Below are 19458 nucleotides of genomic sequence, written 5' to 3' on the forward strand. Positions count from 1 at the left end.
AGTGCGTATAGGTATAAGAGGTAAATCTGAAAGGACTCAGTCTAGCTCCTTACTTTCTTCTCCTGGTCTTACATTCAACTCACGCATACACACATACGCATACACAAACATCTACAAATATATATATCATCTCTAGTATCTGAAAATAAAATACACCTGCTGATTGTAATACAAACATTTGCAGATTAAAAATCAATCAAACGTGCTAGACATAACTCTTTGCCCCATAATTGATATATATTTTATAATGAAACTCTAAGCTTTCCTATTGTTAAATCTGAAGCAAACAGAATGACATAAGATTCCAGGAGAAATTCAGTGACACGAAGAAAGAAAAATTAGAAACCCTTTTTTCAACCTCAGTTGCAAATATATGAAATTATCTGAATGTAGTTAGATGTTAAAATAGATTTATTGATTAAATTCAAACTTTGTTTCCATGAAGAAAGTTGTATTTTTATGTTAGAAATTGTCTAAAGTTATTATGTTTTTTGAGTCTTTGGAGGAAATTATTTGTTAGATCTTATAATAAAATTCTAACAACAAAGATATTTAACATAAAATAAAAATATTACCCTGCGTTATAAAAAAAAGTTAAAACAAACCAAAAACAAATAGATTCATAGATAAATAGTTGTCGAAAAAATAAAATAAACATTTGCTTATCTTAAATTTGGCCAAAATATCTCATGTAAACGATGTATTATCAATCCTTAGCTACACAGTATAGTGAAATTGAGTAAAGTAAGTTTAATCTAAATTTGAAATTACAAATGTTTTTCTTTCAGACACAAAGCGATATTTTAAAGGAAGAACATTGTAGATTTTATCGATTCCAGTACATTATTGCTATTTATTTATCAAATGGTAAGAGATGAAAAAAGACAAAGTCAATTCCGGAATGTTTTCAGCTCACAAAGTAGAAGAGCGAATCTAAATACCGTACTTCGTTAGTCCGACGTTACTGTCTCAGTTTCTTTTTACCGCTATATATTTGATCTATCCGTTTCTTTATGTCTTGGCAAAAATATCATATATTTTTAAAGAGAGGATAGAAATAGAATTTTATTCTTTTTAGCAAGAGTATTTACAGCAGAAGTAAAGTGAACTTGCATTGATCAGAACTAAGAACTGAATCACAGGCTCGGTTTGTGATAGTATAAATTCAATATTAATTCTGTCTCTCTTCTGCAAATATAGAAATTTTTCCTTAGAAAAGGTGTGGTCAATAGATACAGTCTACCTACCCTGCTGCTACTTATCATCTCTTTAGGGAATTTTCTTGTATAATTTGAACATAAAAGGTGGTGGAATATATCTGTTGTAGATAATATAGTCAAGTGTTCTACTATTCCTCCTAAGTTCATATTTTTAGGGAGGTCGAAATGTAGCGTAACCTTTGACATCATTTCTACACACTGAATGCAAATTTTATTAGTGTCAACGTTGCCTTTCAAGATACTACGTGTATCTGGTATAAAGTCAAATCAAACAACCTGCAAATTTGTTATTCTATGACAATGTGAGAAACCGATATTTAAAGAGAGAAAGGGTGATTAGTAGAAGAAATTCTGGAGGGCCAAAAAAAAATACCTCGGGATATTGAGTTACGCTATTTTCTATTTCAAATCAGCTCTAACCAAGGTTAATTTTGGTTATCAGCCCTGAATAAAATAGTACCAATAATATGTCGAGTCGATTTAATCTAACGTGCCCTCTTGTGTAAATCTTGCACCAAAATAAAAACTTAATTGAAAGATCACGAGTTAGTTAGTGGACTTCCATACGGAGCACTCGGCCTGTTGAGGAAGCAGGACAAACTGCATAAGGTAATCCTAAACATATTGAGAATAAGAAAAAACAAAGATGATCATGATTACGTATGCTCACTTGATGTTTCATAATAACAAATATTACAGAAAGTAGTATACCTCTCTCACTTTGTTTTCATCCGCTATGAGGTAAATGGATCGATTTATTATTCAAAACTTTGCTCTGAATACATTATAATTTTTAGTTAGTAGCATAGCTTAAGTCATACACTTATCAGGTCGACTCTCTGCAGCCAATTCGACACAAAATCTCCTTTTACAACATCTTATTTTTATTTTTCAGGCAAAATATTACTTTTTTCGACAAAAAGGGATCTCTTTTACTGCATTGCGTGAATTAACAGTCAATTCTCCCCCAATGTTAAATATTACCGTCTTAAGTGAGTACACATTGGATTTAGGAGACGTAAAGGTGGCTGGATAGAGAAACGCTAGATGGAATTCACCATCTTGATAAAAAGGAAAAGGCAGGATACATTGAATAATGTAGTCTTAGATATATAATGTGTGACTAAAATACAAGATGGCCACGTTTAGGACGTTGGAAAGCTTTTGAACATAGATCTGTCCAATTAAAGCTGACTTGAAGCTAAAGGCTAAGAACATTTGTAGCAATATCACACTTTCTTCCCGGCCAATAAAGACCAATATTGTATTATAATGTTTCCCTCTCAGCTGAGTTCATGGTTAAGTTTCGATTAATGTTTGAATAAAAGGTTCTCACTGGGAAATCTAACTTCAGTTTTGAAATAGCAGACATTTAATTCAATATTCAACGTGACCTGTTCGATCATATAAGTGTATTTTCTCTACTTTTATATTCTTGACATAGGTGTTAAAGTATTGAAATATAGATTTCTAAAATATCCTCAGTTCTATTTTGAAATGCGGGGATAGTGATGGAAGTCGATCGAGATCGACTCCCAGGAGCTAACTGTTACTTATTGCATTGTCACCGGAAGTAGAAAAAGCAACGTCAAGTTATCAGAAGCATTTGAAATGAGGGCATGGTAATATTGAAATGAAACACGGTAATATTAATTAAAACTTTTGCAGAAACAGTTGAATTACGGAAGAAACGCCTTGTCATTTTCAATTGTGTACTTTCATGCTCTGAATTCAATTCTTATCAAGGTTAACTTTACCGTTCTTTCCTACAGGATCAGTAACATATATACTAGTCGAATACTAAGTCATTTTCATCGATTATAACATTTCCCAAGTCTGAGACTTTGTGCCTATTAATAAACTTATTCTACCAAAAGTATCAATGGCATAGCATTTTGCTAAACAATGATTTTCTATATTTATTAAAACACTTTCTTTGTACACATAACATGCAATTACTTGGTTGAAATGATAAGATATCCATCGGTGTAAGCGTATAACACTGTAACTATTGGTCAGAAATCAAGTAGGATATTGGTCAGTTGATTTCCTGCGCTTAATGTTTCACATATACGGTCTGCTTTTTATTTTATTTTTCAGGAATAACCACTGATGTTACTTAGCTCCACTATTAGTAAATCACCCAGACGAGAATTATATTACATTTTTGGGCTGAATTCCTCAATTGAGGAAAAGTTTCAATTTTCATCCTAGGATTGATTTCCCATGATACACCAGTTATTTTTATTTTTTACTTTTAGTATTCTTGCTTTTAGCCCCAGGTCAGACATAATCGAATAGATCTCTTATCCAAGGTGTTCTATTTACGACCACACCATCTTTTTTATTAAAAAACACTCTATATAGGACAGTATTAGCCAAAGTGCATTTTAAATGGTAGTGAGTAATTTGAGTGACGCAGATTCAACTGCTATTTCTATCCATTGAATGATCATATAGAGTTCCCCGAATCTTGCCAACGCAGTGAATACGGATTTACTCAACCTCCTTAGAAATATACTTAGATTCATTAAGTTTCCTCTCAATTTCGTCCATTTCCTATCTTTGCAAAATTTCACTTGGTATCAATCAGAGGGAAAACTTAGCTTCAGGTTTTTAATATGCCTTATGGATTTCTATTAATTATACTTAATTTTGTTGCCATTTTACTTTAATATAGGTACATAGGATTTTGTTTCATTAAAAATAATTATTTTATCGTTTTATGGTATTTTCAATATTTCACTGAATGTTCTTTCTGGATATTTTTGAGTAGCTGTTGTATATTTATTTTGAAAAACATTGACTTTTTATATATTGAATGCGATCATCTTCCCCTGCTATGCAAAGAAATAATTTATGATTATATGTTTCTAAGGAGGTGGATTCAAAATGACGTTATTTATATATTTTATTAACTTAGTTTCTACTTATTTCCTTTTTCTACTCCCACTCTTCTTTTTTCTTCGTTATCTTCAATGTATGGTCCTATGCTTATGTAATAAATCATTATTATAGAGGAGAATCGTTAGAGCATCTAGAAAAATAATTTGCTGTATTTGTTCGAGCTCTGTACATGTTGAGTTCAAATCTCGCTTTGGTCTATTTTGCCTTTCGTCCTTCCACAATAAAATAAAGCACTATCCAAGTACGGATGGTCGATGTATTTAACTTCTCTTCAATATTACTGGCCTTGTAAGGCGGCGTTTTGGTAGAGTTGTTAGCTTAGCGGTATTTTGTCCGTCTTAGCGTTATGAGTTTAAATTCCACCGAGGTCGACTTTGGCTTTCATCCTTTGAGGGTCGATAAAATATCTACCACTTGAGCACTGGAGTCGATTAAATCGACTTACTCTCTGCCCCGGAAGTTTTGTTCGTGTGCCAAAATTTTAAACAATAACAGGACTTGTGCTTAAATAAGGAATTATTAGAATGTCTAGCAAAATACGTTGCTGCATTTAGTTAAGTCGACTTAGTACTTCTTTTTCCAGAGTCAATAAAACAAATTTCATTCGTGTGCGGTGCTCTATATAATCGACTGTTCCCTTACAACAAAATTCTGTAAACTTACCCTTTGATAATAGATTCTGATTTAGGTACAAGGCTAGCAGTTTTTGAAGAAAGTGGGATTAGTCGATACCATGAACCCCAGTTTTTGACTCCTACTTTATTTTTTGACACCGAAAGCATGATTGATCTTGACGAGATTGAAGTGCAGAAGAAATACTCCAAAGTATTTCTTCCGCTACCATAATGATTCTGCCAACTCGTCGCCTCTGCCTCTTTCCTTATTAGATTTGGGGAGATTTTAAAATAACTGTGCTTACTGCTGTTATTACCGTTATTCATGATTAGTTTAGGTTCGGATCAGCTATGTGATTTGTGATCGGAACAAAGGTGTAACATCCGTAACCATCAGGTATATTTTATATATCAGGGATGATATTATTTAATGTTTTCCTTCTTGATTAAGGCAGGCGGATGTGGTTAGGCGGAAATCTTGTTATTTCTAGTAATCGAGAGGTCATGCTGATGACCTGTCGATTGTTCATGATTAAGGTGTGTATCATCTGTTATATCAGCTATATCACTTGTGATACCAAACACACGCAACTCGTGAATTTTAAAACGAACAAAACAACCAACAACAGAGGGCAATAAATAGTAAAGCAAAATTAAAAGAAGGAATAAAAACAAATATTTCTCTTTAAGAATTTTTTCAAAATTGCTTCACGTTTTAAGAGAGCATCAGAAAAAGTTGCCACTCCTTCAACAGAGGAACATTACAAACAAAAAATATAAAAAAAAGTAACGAAAGCTTTATTTATTTATGTGTTTATTTATCTATTTATTTCTTTACATCTGCAATACTTTATTTCAATAATTTCTTTTAACGAATGACAAAATGCTAGCTCAGTAATAATAGATCTTGCCTTTCAGGAACAAACAGTATTTTCAAAAATGGTTTTCAGTTTCTTCTTGTCTTCCCAGCATGCATTGTGCATTGTAAGCTTTCCAAAAAAAAAAAAGAATTTAAAAATGTAAAAAGTAAAAAATCAAAAAGAAAAAGAAAAAAGCATTGCGCATTTGGAAGTTGTGGCTTCAAGGGTAAGAAGTATGTGTAAGTCAACTGGAGTGGTTGCCATGTCAAAACTGGTAATTAACCATTAAAACTAAGAACTAACAACGCAACAATGGCACGAGTCGACATGATAAACAAATGTATGTACATATGCTTATATGCATGTACCCATATATGTATGTATGTATGTATGTATGTATGTATGTATGTATGTATGTATGCATGTAAGTATGGCATGCATATATGTATACATGTATGTATGTATATTTGTACATCGACACGTGTAATTTGTTTGTGAACATATGTATGCGTGAAAGCTTATATATAGATGCAGGTTTCAATATATGTCAATATATGTATATATTCCAGTATATGTGCACTGATATATATATATATAATATATATATATATATATATATATATATATATACATATATATATATATATATAAAGAAGTTTGAAAACGTCACTATATAAGATAAATTTTAATTTTCTGAGAGATTTTACATGTTTCAGTTCTTGAAAAAAACAAACCTTATCAAAAATATATATATATACGTACACGCATACACATATGTATATATAAAATATATACATATATCAGTATATGTGTATGTGTGTATATATACATATGAATCTATACATATATATATATATATATATATAATATATATATATATATATATATATAATATATATATATATATATTATATATATATATTATATATATATATATATATATATGTACACACACACACTTATACACCCTTATGCATGTGCGTGTGGGGGTTTGTGCGTAAATACTGAAATATAAGCATGTAAGTCCATAATGAAAATAATATGCATTTATATATAAACACACACATATACATATATACATATACACAAGACTTATAGAAAAAATACATACATGTCTATAACATTTGCATGAAAATATGCGTGTGTCCGTGTGAATGTATTTACGCTATTTCCACATGTCTGTGTAAAATAAACAAAATTCAGTCAGAAGAAAAAAAAAACAACGAAAAGGTTTCTTGATAACTCCATTGAAATGTCATTCTGTCGATATGATGGTTTTGTGATGGTAGTTGTACTTGTGTCTTTTTTGTCTTTATATCACGTTATACCATGTAGCTTCTCAAGCATTTCCAATGAAAAGGAATTTTCATGTTCCATCTTACCTACCCTTGTGTACATTGCTTAGGAAGTGTCGCTGTTATATTTTGTTCGGTATTTTTTGGTCTTTTCTTCTATTTAAGTTTTGTCTGGATGGAATCATACTTCAACTGAATGTCTAAAATAGAGTATTTAGTTTCATTATTGACACTTTCGCTAACATAATGTTTTGCATTTTTCCCCCTTCCAGTAAAAAGAATCTCGATATTGAACAAAAGTGAAAACAATTTTATTCTTTAAATGCATTTATTCTGCTTTTATTTTTTTTATCTTTTCAGATATTTTTCTCCTTCTCTTTTCTCTCTTTCGATAACTCTCGATAATAACATCTCGTTCTCTCGTCACCAGACACATTTTAACATTCAACCTTTGATTGGCATTGATTGGGTAGATCTGTAAAATTGCTTTTTTTAACGTCTCCTTTATATTATCTTCGTTATTTGTTCAGCTTTCCTTTGCTAACCCGATATATACATAAAAGCAGTTTCCTTTTCTTTTTTTTCATGTTTCTTGACCCTCCTCCACCATTCCATTTATCATCCATTATCCTTTCAAAATATTTACTAATTCTAATAATCTATTTCCATTACATATACATAAATGCTTCCCCGCCGCCTTATTTTACCCAGGGGACCAATAATTATCCCGTCGCAACAATTCTTCAAGTTCGAATAAAGAGTCATATTAACTCAAAACTTGTCAACACCAACAGACAGTCTGGCGATGGCTGTGCAATTATATACAGTAAAGGCTCTCCTCATAGAAGCTTAGTTGTGACCCAGTTTCTGAAGTTCCCGATTGTAACATTTTCAATTTACTTTGGACAATAATATACCTTTGCAAAGTAAAGACCTCACAATTTCCACCGAAATCCATATAGTTGATAATCCTCTGATCGATATGTCTACATGCAGACACAGAGACGCATACACACATAGATGCATGTATATATAACATAACAGAGAGAGTTGTCTTCTCTTTTTTTACCCTAGAAGGAAAGTAAAATAATTCGTTTTTGTTATATATAAATTTTCTAGTCCACTGTTATAACATATGCAATGCAATATACGTAGAATGTTTACCTTTTTCAGCAAATCTATCTATCTATCTATCTATCTATCTATCTATCTATCTATCTATCTATCTATCTATCTATCTATCTATCTATCTATCTATCTGTCTATCTATCTATCTATCTATCTATATATCTATCTATCTATCTATCCCTGTACACACACACACACACCACACACACACACACACACACACACACACATACATACACACCTATATAAATGGCATCTATATCTATCTAGAAGACAATAGACTATGTTTATTCGAAACATGTACACTGTCTATTGATCGATTTGGTTCTCATCAGTAATGCATTTCTATTTGGATTTCACAGTTATGTGAATGAAATACCATATAAAATTCCAATAGAATATAATCTTGTCTTCTTTTACTAGTTATATTCATTGAAATGCATCCATGCTGGAGCACCGATTTCTATGATATTATATGATTATATTTACCCCATACTTCGATACAAGGGAAAAATTGGTACAAAGGGACATCACCCACACGTCTCTAAATGCAAAATTGTATTTCTGTTCAACGTACTAATTTCGTTCGGCCATCTCACACCATCACACACCGACACACACACACACTCAGACACACGTGTGTGTGTGTGTATTTGAGTGCGTTTCTGTGCATGCAGGTGAGCGTAAGTTATATTTATTGAAGCTGACACATAACTTTGATTTACGCCTCCAATCCTAACAAAAAATAAAAAAGTGCTACAAGAAATCTGTTATTTGAAATGTATATATTTATGAAGATAAGAACAAAATGAAAGCTTTTGATTGGGTGCAGAAGAAAAATTGAAAAAAGTTTAAAATATCATAAAAGATAAGGTAATAAAGAAAGCATAGTTATGAAAAGTGAAATATAAATGAATAAAACCTCATATATAGAAAGCAGTGTCTCTGTGAGGGAGAGGGAGGGATTTCTGCCTTTGGAATAACTGCTTAACTGTATCTAAAGCAGTAATGGATGGAAGCAGTGACACAAAGATGAAGTGAAAAATAAATATCTAAATAGAAGCATCGGCTGCGAACTTGCGGTTAAGGAAATATAATAACATTGAGGAGTGAACAGGAATCTTTGCTGAGAAGGAAAACTGAATGAAAGAATGGCTTTATCGTAACAGAACAATGGGGGAGGGGGAAAGAGGAAGCTGGAATATCATATAAGGTTTGTCGCACGTTCTAGCACCACCATAATTACAGATAAGTTCAGGATAAAAAAAAAATGTATCATGGTGTTTTGATGATGCTGTTACTGGTTTCAGTAAACTCTAAACAGAACTAAAGTTGTTGGTAAGCTAATAATGATTAATGTGCAAGTAGTATGCGAAATATGTCGCTGAGAGAAATGATACTGCTTTTGACAGGAGAATAAAGAGCGGATGTGCTTACTTAGTGCAAATAACTAAACTGCAAAGGCATTTCGTTATCTTACCCCTCACCTTGTTAACAAAGATGGGATATGCTTTGACATGTTCAATGGACGGGAACCAGCACTAATTGATAACATTATTCTTCGACAAAAGATGACTGCTTCTGTTGTACTCCGCAAACGTATGAAGTAATCCATTAGATTTATGCAAAATTGAATGTAAAAACAGATATCAATGCATATATATATGTATACACACACACACATGTATACACATAGACGCACACACATTGTTTTTATTTAGGCGTAGACGTGGCTGTGTGGTAAGAAGATTGCTTCCCGACCACATAGTTCCGGGTTCAATCCCACTGCGTGGCACCTTGGGCATGTGTCTTCTATAGTCTCGGTTCGACCAATGCCTTGTGAGCAGATTTGTTGGACGGAAATTGAAAGAAGCCCATCGTATGCATATATCTACGTGTCTTTGTGGCTTTGTGTTTGTACCTCTATCGGCGCTTGACAACCACTGTTGATTTGCTTACGTCTCTGTAAGTTAGCTGTTCGGCAAAAAGAGACCGATAGAATAAGCACCAGGCTTTAAAAAGAAATAAAGAAGTACTGGGGGGGGGGTCGATTCATTCGACTAAAATACCTTCACAGGGCTGCTCCAGCATGGCCGCAGTCAGATGACTGAAACAAGTAAAAGAATGAAAGAATAAAGGAATATATATATATATTTATATATATATATATGCCTGTATGTAAACAGGCATGTATTTATAGTAAGGGATACTACACCATTTTTTCCTACTACATTTTACTTATAAAATTTTACTCAAGTGACATCTACGTACTGGGTTATCAACATGGTTGAGAATAAAAAGACTCTTTTGTGAGGGTGAGAAAGTTTTCGGCGAATAGAAAATATTACTTATTTATTCTAACAGAAAGTGTAATGTAATAGCTTTTACATGACCTCGGAGTTATAGAAACGAATTGATTCGAGTTTTACCGCATGAGCGAGGTCAAGAAAATCGAGACTGAGATCTGCACCTAAGGTTTGAACACAATACCGTGTCGTACATGTTTCACTTCCTCGTCTACTGTTTCCATGAAAGACCTGAACGTTACATTTTGTCTTTAATCCAGTTCTAAAATAAGAAAAATATACTTATTAAGTCTTTGATGAATGCCTATGACCCTAGAATGCAAAATAACAAATCCTATTTATTACATTTATGCTCCGAGTAAACACATATCTATTCTTCATATATTTTACACGCAATCACACACCCACGTAAACACACACACACACACACACACACACACACACACACAAACACACATATATACACACACACAAATACACACATAAACACATATGTAGATATATGTATGTATACATATATATATACACACACATATATATACATACATACATACATACATGTAATCATATATATGTATGTATGTATGTATGTATGTATGTATGTATGTATGTATGTATGTATGTATGTATGTGTGTAATATGAGCACACACATATACGTATGTACAAACATATATACATATACACACACATATACACTCACGCGATTGTGTAAGTTGTGTATGTATAATCAATTAAAGCCAGAGTGAAAATGATCATTAGTAACCAATTATAATTTAAAGTAACAATCGGGATTCTTATGTAAACAAAGTACAAATAGGAATTTCAGTCCAGTAATCAAAGGAAAAATTGTGAACATTGTATGTTGTATGAATTATTTTGATATACCAATATAATCCATAACATTATGTGCTTAATCAATAAAACTATTTGACGAAACTAGAAAATAAACCCATAATGTTTTGAATGAATAGATTTAGCAAAAAGATAAAAGTTTTAGTTCTGGAAATAGAAAAAAGAAACTATTGAGAAAAGTAATTTAATATTTCTCGACTCTCCATCAATTGTTCTGCAGCCACAATAACAAAAAGCAAAGGTGGAGGAGAAATATTGTTAAATATGCAACCATATCTGTTGAAGTTTCTTATATTTCTGCATTTAACTGGGGAAGTTTTAGTGATCTGGGGAAAAAGTCGTTATTTATATATTTATATATATCAAGACCGCTTCCTAATGGAAGGTATATTTCAAGTTTTCAAATAAGGGTTTATAACCCCTGGTCATAGAAGATATTTTATTAGAATATTCAGCTTTTTGAATACGGAACAAATTCGTTCGTACATAAGTATATATACACTTACCTACTCACACACATATATGTATAAATAAATGCATGTGTGTATGTATGTGTGTACATATATATGTAAACACACACGCCCGCACACATTCACACACATATACAGACTCGTTTATATATTTATATATAAATGTATATATATATATATATATATATATATATATATATATTATATATATATATATATATATATAAATGTATATATATATATATATATATATATATATATATATATATATATATATATATACATATACACATACACACATATATATATATTTATGCATATAGACTCGTACAAAAATTCGTATATAAATACATATATATATATATGTGTGTGTGTGTGTGCGAATGATATTTTTTGCTAATGCTCTTTTGTCTGTGTGAAGTTTTGACGATTTAGTAGGAAGGCCAGCAATAACGTCATCTCCACACAGCGATTTGGAAATAGCAACTGAAGAGGAAGAAGATAAAGAAAGAAAATCAAAACGAATGCTTTTATAGATGCTTCTTTGACAGTTGGCTTAAAAGCCTACTTTCTTGGAACTGTAAAATAACAAATGGCTTTACAAGCGAATCAGACAGTGAAACTTCTCCACATTTGTTAAATGTGAAGATTAGATATAATATTTCTTTTGTTGGGGTGCTTACATAGATAACCGATATTGATCTTTTTTCCTCAAGCACAAAGCCTTTTTGTGAACAAAAGACAGTGAAAGTAAAGGAGGAATAGGAGGAGGAGGAAGAAGAGAAAGAATGTGGGAAACATTATTCAATTGAATTAAGCGCAATGTATTACTGGTATAACTTCTAAGCGACGAGAATATAAAGTATAATGCACTCATCTTTAAGGTCATCGACTTGTATCGGTAAACTCTTTCAAATAATGCTGTTACAAGTAACAGGGGAATTTTAGAACTCTTACATTTCATGCCCTTGGACTTGTAGGTTCAGTTCTTCCTATGTTCTTTGTTCATAGATCTGTATAGTTTCTCTGAATCTTATTGTCACGACGCCTGTATAGCATCAATACGATTCTACCTACTATTTATTTTAACAATATCGGATGAATATCATACCAAGCGCGTTCTCTGCCAACACTATCGTACTTGCAATTAATTAGAAGTCATCAAAAAATTCTCTGATGAATTCTAATTAAGAAAGAAACGAATTTGTGCGCATTCTTCTAAATAAATATTAATTATTGTTTCCAAAGTGTATACATTTGTATGTATGCGTGTATGTGTGAGTACGTGTGAGTGTGTGTGTATGAATGTGTGTGTCCGTACGTGTGTGTATGCATATGTTTATACTTCTGATTGAAGTATATATCACACATTTTCTCTTTATATATCTGAAAAAGTGTAATTAACATTATTCTTTTTCAACTATCGAAATTAATTCAGTGTCACGTGATAATGCAATATTTTCAAAATATGTCGGTTGGACAATTTTCACAAGTAACCATATACATACTTATGTTTCAATATATACACATATACATATGAAGACACATACATAAATATGCATAGATAATTAGACACACACACACGCTCACACTCACAGACACAGGCACACACATACACACACGTACACAACTATACTGACTATACATATACACACATACTTAACTGTATCATGGCTGAATTGAGAGAAATCTCGCATGAGATTACCAAATGAATGAATGTGATAAATGCAATGAAATTGAATAACCCTGTAACATTTAATGAATTGTTTATTTTTACTTAGAGTTCAAATCTTTTCTGTTTTGATTTTGCATAGTTTTGAAATCTTTCGTTGTTAAAATAAATACCTAACAATCCTCTTGAACGGGAGTACATTCAATCACGTGAAACACTCCTCAAAATTCATGCGAGAAATTTTATATTTTATAATCGTAGTTGCGTATTTGGGCGAAATAACAAGATTCATTTATTTTTGTTCCTCTAACTTCGAATTCTTACTAGTGATATTGGATGTATTCAAACAGCTATATGTCCATGACTCGTAAATAAACCTTAGTTTTGTGCAATGCTGACAGTGAAGTTTACCGAACCTAAGCAAATTTGTAAATGATATACATAACCTTTTGATAGGTATTTGACCGCGCGACTATCTCACCGGTTTTAAGGTGCGTATGGAAATTATTGGAGTAGATCTTTTCGCCAAAACAAATGAAAAGAATAAAACTTGTCCATCTACATTTGTACATTCACTGTCGAATGAATCCATGACTTCATATCTTAAGTGTAAGGAATTATATTTTTAACTTAATGCATTCCTTCATTTAATGTATTCTCGTAAATCATATGAACATGTAATAATGTGAAGCATAATGCGAAGCTATATTGGACACATGGCATAAGTGTAGAACAAATTCTTCTATTTGAATAAATAGAATTAGAGAATGAGAGAAAGAGAGAGAGAAAAGGAGAGATTGATGTGTATAGATAGAAAGAGAACATGAGAAAGAAAATGAAAGAATGCGAGAATAACAAAACAAGAGCGTTATTATTAATTCTAATCTGCAAGTGAATTAAAGAGTTTGGGTCAAAATCGTGGCCTGCAAGAATTCCGAACTATCTTGGCATTTGGGATTAAAAGAATGGAGAAAAGCTGTCAGTTTTGATACAGTGGGTTTGTGAATTTGATCCCATTTTGAATTCTCTATTATTGTCAAGAAAGAAAGAAATAAGAGATAAAGAGAGAGAAAGTGGGAGAGTTATCAGTTGAACACAGATAGAGCGTCAATGTCGCTGTTATGGCATAATGGAAAGTTGGTGGTATTGAGCTAATACAACCGCTTGAGACTATTCATATATCGACGCCAGTATGTGATAAAACTATAGCCAAAGTTGACTTATTTCATCTTGCCTTGTTCGATACTTTAAATATCAGCAATATACTTAATCCTTTAACACGATTATGTCATCCTATCAAAAGAATTTAACTGTGTGTTTAGGCAAAATAGATGTTACATTTTTAGAGAGTGAAATGGCTGTAAATTTATTTCACATTACTTAATCTGAAGCATGAAAGAAACGAGAGCACAGGCTTTAACAATTATGCTATAACGACGACAATAACATTGGAATCTGTGTTCAACTGATAACTCTTCCATTTTCTCTCTCTTTATATGCCACTCTCTTTCTTTGACAATAATAGGGAATTTAAAACGGGATCTAATTCACAAATCGACTGTATCAAAACAGTTTTTCTCCAGTCTTTTAATCTCAAAAGCCAAAATATTTGGGAATTCTTGCAGGCCATGATTTTCTAATTGGCTGTTGGTTATGGCTTTATTGATAAAACAATTAATGCAATGAATAGTTGTTGAGTAGCCATAGGTCATCTCTGATGAAACAGAACTATTATCAAAAGCTTTCCAACCGTGACTATGCACTCATTTATTGCGATTATGCTCTAAGATTGAAGGCTGCATTATGTGAGAGAATATTTGTCTTCTAATTCTATGATTTCGAGCGACCACTCAAACACAGGGTTCATTGTTAGTGTCACTCTTGGTTATCCCAAACTCCCTTCAAACACACTGTTAATTAGCCCTCGAAAATGTTAAACGTCATAATAGCCCTATTTCTTTGCATTTAATAAAAATGAAGCACACTATCCAATTACAATTTTTGCAGGTTAATATCAGAGAACATGAACAGAGAAAGGAAAAGGAAACCTTAGAGTGATGGTCATATGGTGAAGCAGTGTCAGAGGAAACATTAATAAGCATTGAAAGCAGAATACAAACGTTTATTAAAAAAATATCGTTTAGTGAGAACTACGAGGGTGGTCAGGGTGTGGATAACATACAGACAGATGGTTCGTTCACACGAACAGAGATTGTTGTAACATATGTATAAAATATAGAGGGTGGGTAACAGGTATATGGTAATGTATCAATGTGGAAAGGAAGACAGCTCTTTAAGGAAAGTGAATTAAGTTATTAAATAACACGTAACTTGGAAAAATTTGAAACTTATCTATACATTTATTTGTACAAAGGTAATATATAAACATACAGTTATATTTATATGTATTTAATCACGTTGAATCGGTACTTTAGTAAATATTATTCGACCATCACTGCTGTTGCTAGTATAAGTAGTTTTTGTTGATTCTCACTGCTTCGACTGCGGTGATGGTGATTGTGCTGGAACTGTGGTTTCAGCAGACATGTCAGTTTAGAGTAGAGTCGCTGTTGTTAATAATGTGTTTCCGATGTTCGTATTGTTGGGCTGTGATGTTGTTAGGTAATTTAATTTAGTTGGAGCTTGGAACACTGTTATTGCTTGGCGTGCTGTGTCTGTCATTGTTCGAGTTGTTGTTCTTCTTGCTTGATACGATTTTGCTGCTGTTGCTACTCTCTTCTTTTCTCTCAGTGGACGACGGCAGTCTATAGAAATCGTTTTCATCAAAGAGAACATCTTCATCGCGAGCTTCAAAAGTTTTGCTACAACGACTACAATAACACTAAAATCTGTGCTAGACTGATAATTCTCAATTTTATCTCACATTATCTCTCCTTATTCCTCACAATAATAGGGAATTTAATATGGGTTCAAATTCACAAATCGACTCTAGCAAAACAATTTTTTTCCACTCTTTTATTTCGGGCAGTTATTAAAATTACGGCCATGTTTAATGTTTTAAAAATATTTTCTTCCAGAGAAAATTAAAAAAAAATTATTTAAACCCCAAATGAGTAAAAATAAAGTAATCAACAGAGCCTCTTTCTCAATGGCGTCACATACACACACACGCGCGCACACACACACACACACACACACACACACACACACACACACACACACACACACACACGCATGTATATAAACAAAAATTCACAAACAGTAATCACGTTATCAGTATGCCATGAAACTGGACTATCATCTGTAGCGTCTTCCTCACTTTTCACTTTCTGAAATATTTGTTTTAGGTTGTTGGTTACTAAAACAGTATCATTCTCCTTTCTACAGGCTTTATTAGCTGCATTTGTATACCGTTTTTCTATAGTTCAATGAGACATGTATGGGGCAACTTTCGGTAAGTTTTGCATACATTTCTCATTAGAAGTATGCAAAATATTAATTTTTTAATTCATTTTTGACGTGGTTTAATTTATCCGGCATTTTTTGACAAGTCTTATCTTAGTCGAACTCTTCTGAAAGGATGAAATGCAATGTTGTCCTCGGTGGGGTTTGAAACTAGAGATGCAAAATGCAGGAACGACGATTCCAAAATAATCTGGGCCAAGCCATATCGACTCTGCAAATTGATCTTTTCTTTCTATCTATCTATCTATCTATCTATCTATCTATCTATCTATCTATCTATCTATCTATATCTATCTATCTATCTATCTATCTATCTATCTATCTATCTATCTATCTATCTATCTATCTATCTATCTATCTATCTATCTACCTATCTATCTATCTATCTATCTATCTATCTATCTATCTATCTATCTATCTATCTATCTATCTATCTATCTATCTATCTACCTACCTACCTACCTACCTACCAACCAACCTATCTATCTATCTATCTATCTATCTATCTATCTATCTGCAGCAAAACGGGAGTATCCCCGTATTTGTAAAGCGAGGAGCAGTGGCACTGCTAAAAAAAGATCCAAACAAGGGGAATGTCATAGATAACTTCAGGCCCATCACTCTGCTCAACGCAAATTTGAAAATTTTGGCCAAGGTGTTAGCCGAGAGGTTGGCGCTTGTCATTGAGAAACTAGTTGACAAGGCGCAAACTTGCGCCATGCCAACCTCCATCTGGTGCGCTACACCATAGACAGGGTAGTTAGGAATCCTGGCATGGGTGGCGCGCTGATCAATTTGGATCAATCAAAAGTTTTCTATAGGGTAGACCATCACTACTTGGACGCTGTCCTTAAAGCGGCTGGTTTCGGTCCCACCTTCCGCGGTTGGATCGCTGCCTTATATAGCGACATCCACTCGGTAGTTCACGTAAATGGTCATCTATCCAGACCATTTAACATCATGCATTCGGTTCGTCAAGGATGTTCCCTCTCGTCGCTTCTCTATGTATTGACCCTTGAACCACTGCTGCGGAAGCTGGCGACGCTGAGGGGCATCCCATGAGAGCTGGGATGCGGGAGGAGCGTGTCTGCATTCGCGGACGACGTCACCGTCATAGTGTCGAGTCACAAGCTCATCGACCTGGTCGGTGAGACACTAAAACAATACGAAGCGGTAACGGGAGCCAAAATGAACCGGGAAAAGTCAGTGGGCTTGCGGCTCGGCACCTGGAGAAACAAGCCCATGCCGTCTGCATCGTAGGACGCTAGACCGACGGTCCGGTTAAATTGCTCGGAGTCTGGTTCGGTCCGGACCTCCAAATGGAGAAGAACTGGGGTGATATAACGACTATGGTGGCCACTCTCACCCAGCAATGGGCTGAGAGAAAGGTATCCCTAAACGGTCGGGCGGAGGTGGCGAACGCGTACATCGCATCCGTCATCGAGTACCGTCTGGCCGTCGTGCCTTGTCCCAACCCTACCACAACCAAACTGGAACTTCCCCGCTTCCTGTGGAAGGGAAGCGTTCTGATGGTTAGGCGATCCATTTGCTGTCAACACCCGGTAAATGGAGGGCTAGGCCTTCCTTGCTTGATGATGCGCAGGCATGCACTGAGACTGCGATATCTCCGGCGCTTCATGGACGACTGTGAACAGGTGTGGTCGCCGTTTGTGTGGCGCGCTTTCCCGTAGCTCGTCTCCTTGGCCGAACTACAGTCGTGGATCAGAGACTGAGGCTAGGCAAATGGCACCGCGAGTGTCGCATTGCTCTCAAGCAAATTTGCCATCGGGGCCAAACTTGTGCAACTTCATGACAACAAAGGTGTTCTATTCAGGATTAGTGGAGGGGAGGTGCAACGACGTTCCTGGGCAGAATCTGGGCGTCGACGAGGAATACCTGACCCACCTGTTCAGGACAACTTTCGGGCCGGGACCTATGAACAATCACCAAAGATTCCTGGCCTAGCAGTGCTATCGAGAAGCATTACATGTTCGGGATAAGCTCTGCAGGCACGGTTCGAAACATACCGAAACGACTTGCCCGAGATGCGGTCAGAGCGACGAAACTGTTCTGCAGAATGGATTATCATTTATAAGGTGTTTGTCCAAATTTTTAGAGGGCGAGTTATTTGGGGAATCAATCGATTGATTGTTGTGCTTTTTATTATTATTCTTCATAGTTTCATAGAAAGTGTCTAGCTTTTTATTGTTGATAGAGGCTATAATAGTAGCTAAGTTGCTAGTTAGGCTATGGCCTACTCTAATTTTATTACTAAAGATCCCTGAGTATTTCGTATTCATATTGAAGTGCTTATTTATAAGCTTCATTATAGATTTAGCTATATTGGCTTTTAGTTTTATCGCGAAGGGGATTATTAGCCAGAGGTTATTTTTATTCCACTTGTTATTTTTAATATTTTTGGGTTTTTTTTTGTGTAAAAACTGCACTCAGTATTATGGTAGATCTAAAGTTATGGTTATAATTATTCTTCTTTCTATTGTTATTTTTATTACTATTGGTATTAGCTTTGGTAGGGTTGTTCCTATTCGATTTATATAAGTTATTTACCTTGATGTTATAATTATTAACAGGGACTTTATTGGTTCTTTTAGGTGTATTATTTTAATTTTTACCGTCATGATTAATTTTCTTGGTATTGTTATCATTCCCATTATTAGTATTTGTATCGTTATATCTAATGTTGTTC

Source organism: Octopus sinensis, linkage group LG2 (genome assembly GCF_006345805.1).
Source record: "Octopus sinensis linkage group LG2, ASM634580v1, whole genome shotgun sequence".
NCBI lineage: Eukaryota > Metazoa > Mollusca > Cephalopoda > Octopoda > Octopodidae > Octopus > Octopus sinensis.